The sequence below is a fragment of the Octodon degus genome, unplaced genomic scaffold (assembly GCF_000260255.1).
Source record: "Octodon degus isolate 3935 unplaced genomic scaffold, OctDeg1.0 scaffold00277, whole genome shotgun sequence".
NCBI lineage: Eukaryota > Metazoa > Chordata > Mammalia > Rodentia > Octodontidae > Octodon > Octodon degus.
The window spans coordinates 2,403,772-2,412,047 of NW_004524853.1; positions in this window are offsets into that span (position 1 = coordinate 2,403,772).

Consider the following 8,276-nt stretch of genomic DNA (forward strand, 5'->3'; position numbering starts at 1 on the left):
TCCTCCTTCTTCTTCTTCTTCTTTTCTTCTTCTTCTTCTTCTTCTTCTTCTTCTTCTTCTTCTTCTTCTTCTTCTTCTTCTTCTTCTTCTTCTTCCTCTTCTAGTTAATTCCTAGGTTGATGCTTGTAACTTGGCTTATAGCAAGTAACTTTCTTATTAGTATTTAGAACCTTTATGAGATGACTACTTCTCAGTGATTGCTTTGCTGAGGTTGGTGGCTTTTTAAGTTTTTGTACCTCATTGCTCCTGACATTTGTCTTTGGTCACCTAGAAGTTTGGGGCTGTATCTTGCCTCTATGCCTTCTCATTTTCTTTTTTTTTTTCAGTTAATTCTTAGGTTGATACTTGTGAATTTGCTTATAACAAGTAACTTGTTAGTATTTAGAACCTTTATGAGATGACTACTTCTCAATGATTTCTTCCAGGTACAGTTGGCTTTGGAGCTTTGAGTTTGTTGTATGATCCTATCTCATCTGTTTATTGGCCATATTGCTACCTTCTTGACCTAGCACCTGGTTCTTTGCCGCTGGCCTATAATATTTTTGGTGACTCTTAAGAATCTCAGTCTTTGTATACCAGGAAAAACAACTGATTAGAACAATTATATTACCTTGGCTAAAGTTATACAGCCAATAAAAACAATAGTGTCAAGCATAGCTTAGAAAATAACAAACAGTGGTAACTGTTGGTTTCCAACCTTTAGCCAAATGAATTAGATTTTTTACTATATAACAAAATCTAAAGCAATCAAGAAAATTGTATACAGTAAGTAAATGTGCCAATTTTGTACTCACTTGATAAAATTTAAATTGGTTTAGAGGGAAAAGGAAGGAAGAGAAGAAGCAGAGATTATAAGCAAGGCTAGAAAACAAAGAAAAATTGTGCTAAATTTGGGAAACCCGTGAAGAACATGCAAAGAAAAGAGAAAAGGAAGAAATAAAAACAGGAACAGAAAAGCAACAAGAAGCTGGGTACAATGTTCACATTCATAAAAACAAAAATAATCCATTCCATTAAAGTTGAGGTTGATTTCTCAGTGTGATGCTTGAACCTGATTTGTTCAGCCTGCAACACACCTCTGACACTTCTTCCTATGATTAGTATTCTCCTACCTTAGTGACCACATAAGAAAGTCACTCAAACCCTTGTGCTGCCCAATATGGGAGCGACTAGCCACCTGTAGCTAGTGCTAACATTTTTCAATTTACTTGAATTATAAAATCAATAACTAGCCATCCTAAGTGCAACTAAATGAATCATGAAAAAATAAAAATACATGCATCCCTATCACTATCTTCACAAGCAATACAATGAATATTTCCTTTACAACCCTAAAGCTTTCTGACCTTTCATTAATTTGGCTGCTTAACTTTAAACAGACCCAGTGAGTACTAAGTGGAATTAACAACTCAGTTTCTCAATGCAGCCACCATTCAAGAAGTTCTATCAGGCTGTACTGCTGCATTCTTTTTCATTTTGTCAAAAGAGTTCAAATTTAAAATGTATTTTGAACACATGGAACAATGAACACCGTATTCTGTTTTCTTCTGTAGTTGGTGAGGGAGTAGGATTGGTTTCCCCTCAGTGGGGTATTACTTTCTGCACTCAGGTGATGAATTGACTTTCTTTCTCAGCCAACTGCTAACCCTTCTTGCCAACTCTCTTCCTTCTCCTATAAAGTAAGGCTTTGTTCTTCACTCTTGGCATGGATTTCTTCAGCAACATCATCATCCATTTCAGAGCTCTCTTTTCCCCTTGATTCTATGGTCAGGGGTTTGCAATTCATCAGGAACAGCATTCCTCTGTTAGCTCCTCAAGTTCCTTCAGCCTTATGTCTGCCTGTCTTTCAGCTAATATTTTCCCTGCATTCATTCTCTACAGTCATATAAGTATACTATTAATCATTACCTCTTTTTATTTTTATTTTAATTTTTATTTATTTGTGTGTGTGTGTGTGTGTCCAGCTCAGTTCACCAGGGGGCGGGGATGGCTGGCATGCGGTGCTGGGGGATTGAACCCACGGTCCCTGTGCTTTGCTAAGCTTGTTCTAAGTAGGTGCTTTAGCGGTGCTGGGGGATTGAACCCACGGTCCCTGTGCTTTGCTAAGCTTGTTCTAAGTAGGTGCTTTAGACCACTGAGCCATCTCACCAGCCCCATTACCTTTTTAATGAACAATAAAAGAAAGAATTTTATTGAGTCAGCTGCTACACTCAAGCTGGTGATAGTCATCCACTACTGCACTATTACTAAAGATTTCACAGCAAAAATGGTAGGCTGCAAAAGAGTGTTGACAAGTCACCATAGTGTGGTACACTGCTTCAGTGAAATACTTAAGTAACTAAAGCTGTGGCTACTGAATGCTCATACAGTTTCCTTTTTGCTCTGGGACAAGTTATTTGGTATGATTTTCATCTAAAGCAGATACTGAGTAAAACAAATTTATTCATTTATTGAAGAAAATTATGTAAGTGACAATGATTGTGCATTTTAGCTGCAATATTCTGTATTATCTCTACTTCCAATGCATTTTAATATTATGTTTTCTCTTTACCACTGACATTCTACCATAATGAGACCAATAGCCTTACTCTTCAACTCATCTCTAAATTAAGGTTGGGAGCCATTAATTTCTCTAAAGACTTACTGGAGCAATTCATATTGAAAAATAAAATCTTATATTGAGGTTTTGGAGGCTTGGGAACAACAATACTGAAGCACACAATCACCCAGCCAATGAGTGTAGATTTCCTTTCCAACTATAATTTTATAAATGAGAGAAGCATATCTGTTATATCCATAAATCTCTGTGCAGTGATGTTTGTGTTGTAGGAGATGAGGATAAGGGTGACATAATATAATCTTCCCGATGTTACAGAAGATTAATTTTTCAGTTTCTCAAGCATAAATCTAAGATGACAGAGTAAAAGTCCTCTTTATTAGAAGCAGAAAATTACCACCCTGTGCAGCCACATAATTGTTTTACAGAAGATACATGACATGAACAAATTTTACAAATTCTAAATACTGAAGAAAATGTAGGGTAATGAAAAAGACCGAATAATTTAAAGTCAGAAAGGAAAAGAACTTCAGTCCTGTAAGTGTGCTGTGATAAAAATAGTATTTATTGTGCCTTTTTTATTTCAAAAAACCTAAAATGATAAGATTTCTTATGTTGCTATTATTTATCATAAACTTTATTATTGTGTATCTAACACACTGCTAAAAATAAATATCTATTAAAATAGAATAGTGAGAAATAATTTTAAAACCATTATTTAAAAAAATCAGGGAATTGGGGCCAGGGAGATGGCTCAGTGGAATAAGCACTTCCCTGGCAAGCGCAAGGGCCTGAGTTCAATCCCCAGTTCTGCCAAAAAAAAAAAAAAAAAAAAATCAGGGAATTACACTGTGAGAATATTACTACCACATGTCAAATTTAGTTTCAGATATCTTAGAAAGTAGAACTGATATACTAGGTTGGGCTGGGGAGATAGCGCAGTAGAATAAGTGCTTGCCTAGCAAGCTCAGGGTCCTGAGTTTAATTCCTAGTACTGAAAAAAAAAGATATATAAGGTAAAGATGTAGGTAACAAGGAATACAAATATGAGAAAGAGACTTTTCATGTTATGAAGAAGCTTAAAATCAATGAGACAAATAAAGAAATAATAAAATTATGCTATAATATTAGGGGTAGAGGTAAGAAGTTGTTCTTGGAAAGGAGCAGAGACACATAAAATCAAGGAAAACACAATTGATAAATCTGAAGATACCTTTAGAAAGGTGAGAAAGACAATGGGGATATAATTCACTGGCACAAACACCTGCCAAGATCCTGAGTTTGATTCTCTATAGAAAGAAAGAAAGAAAGAAAGAAAGAAAGAAAGAAAGAAAGAAAGAAAGAAAGAAAGAAAGAAAGAGAGAGAGAAAGATGTGAGAAAGAATACTAGAAATGATGTATTTAAAAGACTTTTCATGCTTTTCCTATCAAATGAAGTTTTACGCTCTTTCTAAAAGTGGACTAATAGCTTCAGGGTTGTTAGAAAATATTTACAATGGTAACTGGAATATAATAGACTTTTATTATATCACTAAAATAGGTTGTCAATTAAAAAAATAATAAAGATGGCTGATCTCAAAATATTACAAGAAAACATTCTCTAATGAATTTTTAGATTAGAGGCTATTTGGTAGGCCAAGCAATTTCTATTAGTAATTCTATGTAGATAGTTTTATTTATTAAATATACATTAGAGAAAATGATTTTTCTCCCTTTAGAGTCTAGACTTATGCCACTGCAGACTGATTTTTTTAAAAAAATAGGAAAACTAGCTATGTTTATTTTATGAGTTAGGAAGTCTCATAACTCTCAAGGCACATATCCAATTTGTATCTCTAAAATGACTTTTTATAAACCAGAATACACATATCATCTCTTTTCTACAAACTGTAGGCTATTTATCCAGAAAAAAGAAATTTATTTGAGCATGTTAACTTTATGTGGTTTTAAAATACATGACTGGATTGTTTAGAGTTTACATGTGTCATTAAAAATAAAACAGAAAGTATATGTTCCATTTTAACCCATCCATATCAATTGCTTTATTTCATGCTTGTTTTTGAGGAGTTTTCTTTTTAAGATCAGATTCAACATCTATAGAAATACTCTCTTTCTCCGAAGACCCCAAAACAACAAATCTGGAGACAATGTGGTGCTTAGTGTTACAGTTTATATGCAGCTGTCTCCCCACATCCCCAAGCACTATAGCTGGGGGAGCCAATTGACTCAGGCCATGATGCTTATCATGGCATAGTCAACAGATGGATTTAGAGCTAAAGGTCATGTTGGAAAGTTAAGTATGGGGGGAGGAAGTAGGCCACTGGGAGCAAGACCCTAGCTCTATTTCTGCCTCCCATTCTTGATGCCAGGAGCAGCTTTTTCTCCACCAGGTACCTAAGCAGGTCTATCTTACCCTGGAGCCAGCTGATTATGGACAGCAAGATCTACAAACTGTGGGCCAAGGAAATCTTTTCCCTTTAAGTTGTGGGTGCAAGGTATTCTGTCTAAGCTCCATGAAAGTGGACACTTGGAAAGAGGTGATATTAAAGAAACGGGAATCTGGACTCCCTTACATTTCATCTACCTAACACAAAGTGAAAGTATAAAGAATAACTGAGGTAAATGCACTCCATCAAAATACATGGGATCACCCTTGTTGTGACCAACATTTTTTAAAGGGTGTTACAGAATACTGAACTAAAGACAAAAATGAGAATTGGATGTCCACTGAATGTTTCAAAACATGATTAAATAACATGGAACACAGTAACCATAAAACTTCTAAAATATGGAAGATCCATTTGTGTGGAAATGAAAGTCTCTAACAAAGTCTTACGTTAAAAACAAGTTGGATAACACAGCTCAATGAAACTTGTTTTCATAAACAAAGAAAAATTTATCACATAAATATATGTGTTTATATAGTGAACAGAAATTTTAGAGGACACACAAAAAATTCAGATGTAATTACTTCCAGATTGAAGAGTAGTAATCTTTTACCTTCTGTTATATGAACATCTGCCTTTTGAAGTTTTCAATAAATAGATAAAATTATTTAAAAACAAAAATTTTAAGAGAAATAAAATTCATTCAAGCTTATAATTGTTTTACATGTTAATGATTTCTGTGTAAGTTGTGAAATTTTATTTTGACATACTCTGAATAAATCACAGTTCTTATCTCTGTTTATGTATAGATATATCCAATAGATGGCATATAACTCCTTCTATTTCTGCTTTTATTATTATTGAAACATCCAACTTTGTATTTAGAAATGCTTAAGAGAACATAATATGCTTGACAAATATGCTTATCTCACAAGTGAGAGAGGTCTTGGCAGTGAGGCCCAGCAGCAGCATTTGGTAATTTTAGAAAAATACAAAATCTGAGTATTTGTCTGAGATGCACTGCATCAGAATCTGCATCTTAACAAAATTTCTAGAGGACTCACCCAACCATTAACTTGTAAGGCACTATTCCAGAATGCCCATCTTCAGTATGTGACTCTACAAATGTCCTGTTGCTATTCAGATCACATGCTCACAGGAATACATGGGAGGCAGAAAGGAGGTCAGAAAAGATTAGGAGGCTGAAGTCTTTGATTCATCCCCGACATTCTAGGGTTTATGCCTCCAGCCATTCCTATGTGTGAAATTATTGCAGAACAGGTAAGAACTCTGAAGACCATAAATCTTCAAAGAGTCTATAACCCCACTCCAGGTCAGATGGAAAATAGCACAATTCTCTGGTTTGTGACACTTGAAATGAAAGTGGCTATTAAAAGATATGCTACACATGAAATGTGTTGCTACTATAAATATTTATTTATTCCCATTCAAGGAAAAGTTCAGAGAGTGAAAGTCAAGGTGAAATGAAATATGGTCAGAATGAAATCTAAGTATTATTGGGCTTTGAAATGAAAAAGAAAAGTGCACATATCAGAAGCAGTGTTTTCTGGGTGTGTTCAAAGTATGGAATACTTTGAAATATAATAAAAATCAAGGACATTTTACCAAGTGTACTGTCATCTCATTCATTTACTGTTTGTCTATTGATTTATGACCCCACTATATTTTAAAAATGTAATCAGTTTGGCTATCAACGTAGACATTGAGTAAAAGATTTTGGAATAATAAATGCAAGCTCCATGCAAGTTTGGAAAATTACATTTTTCATAATATTACAGTGTAGATATCCTGAAAACCCTTCTTAACAAAGAAAATAGAGATTCTCAAGAAAATGTAATATGTGCATTTTTAAATTCCAAGCTACATCTGTATAATGTAGTATATACCGATGAGCCTGAAACAAAGAATTTATTGAAAAACCAGTGTAACTAGCCTGAGAACTTCAGCTGCACAGTCATGGGAACTATTAGTTTTAATAACCTACCCTTGATGTGCACAGCATGGCAGGTGGCAAAACCACACAAAGTAAAAGCTTGAAAATGATATCTTTACACTAACTCAGCACATGCAGAAAGCTATATCTTAGAGAAAACATCAAATTTTAAAGTCATGCGCATGGAGGACACTAGTCAGAATTATATCTGGGCTCTAAAACATATGCGGGATTAGTTTATTAGTTTCTTATTAGTTATTATTCTTATTATCTGTCTCTTAGAAGACCTGGTAATAGCCTAGTGTCAAAATCATTGAGGTTTAAGTTAATCTCCCTACATTTTCTGAGATACTATAGGTTAGAATTTTTTTAAAAACTCTTGATTTAATGATATCCATAGAATCTGGCCAAAGCAAACTGAAATCCTCTTTGTTGAAAAACAAATTAACACTCAAGTAGATGTATAGAAGGTGGCCAATAGTAAACTTCTCTGACAATAAGACTCAGAGTTGAAAGCAGAAATGTCAACTATTATTACACATAATCAAATGAATATACTTAAAATGATCAAATACAAAAGAGTGAATAAATTATACTAAAAATAATAGAGAGATAAGTTTAAAAAAGAATAGGCACTGCTGAAATAGTTCAGGTATCTTAGCACCTGCCTGGCAAGTATGGGGCCAGGATTTAATCTGTGATGGCTGGATGCCATGCTGGCCTCATAAACGCAGCTGTGCCTTGCAGGCCACTGAAACTGGGCATGGCTGGAACTTGTTTGTAATCAGAGCACTGGGGATGCTAAGACAGGAGGATCACTAGGAGTCTGAACTGAGTAGCATGACCCTGTACTAAAAATAAATAAATAAATAAATAAACAATTATCCAAATGGAGGATAAAGAAAACTCATAAATTGGGAAAAAATATAGCTGTCTCTCAGATAAAGACTTTTAGTTATAACATATAGAGAATTTAAGAAATCAGGACCCAAAAATTCAAAGACCCAATCCAAAACTGGCCATCTAAGATGAATATATACCTCTCAGATGAAGAAAGACAAACGACAAATAAATGAACGAAAAAAAGTTCAACATCATTGGTCACTTGAGAAGTATAAATTAAAACAACACTGAGGTTCTATATCTCCCCAGAAAGAATAGCTATCATCAAGAAATGAACCAATAATAAATTCTGGAGTGGCTGTGGGAAAAAAGGAACCCTTCTCCACTGTTGGTGAGAGTGTAGACTGGTGCAACCACAGTGGTAATCAGCATAAAGATTCCTCAAAATTTGATTCAGCTATTCCCTTTTCTGAGTATTTTTCCAGAAGAACTGAAAACATCACACCACAGTGATACATGTGCACCCATGTTTAAA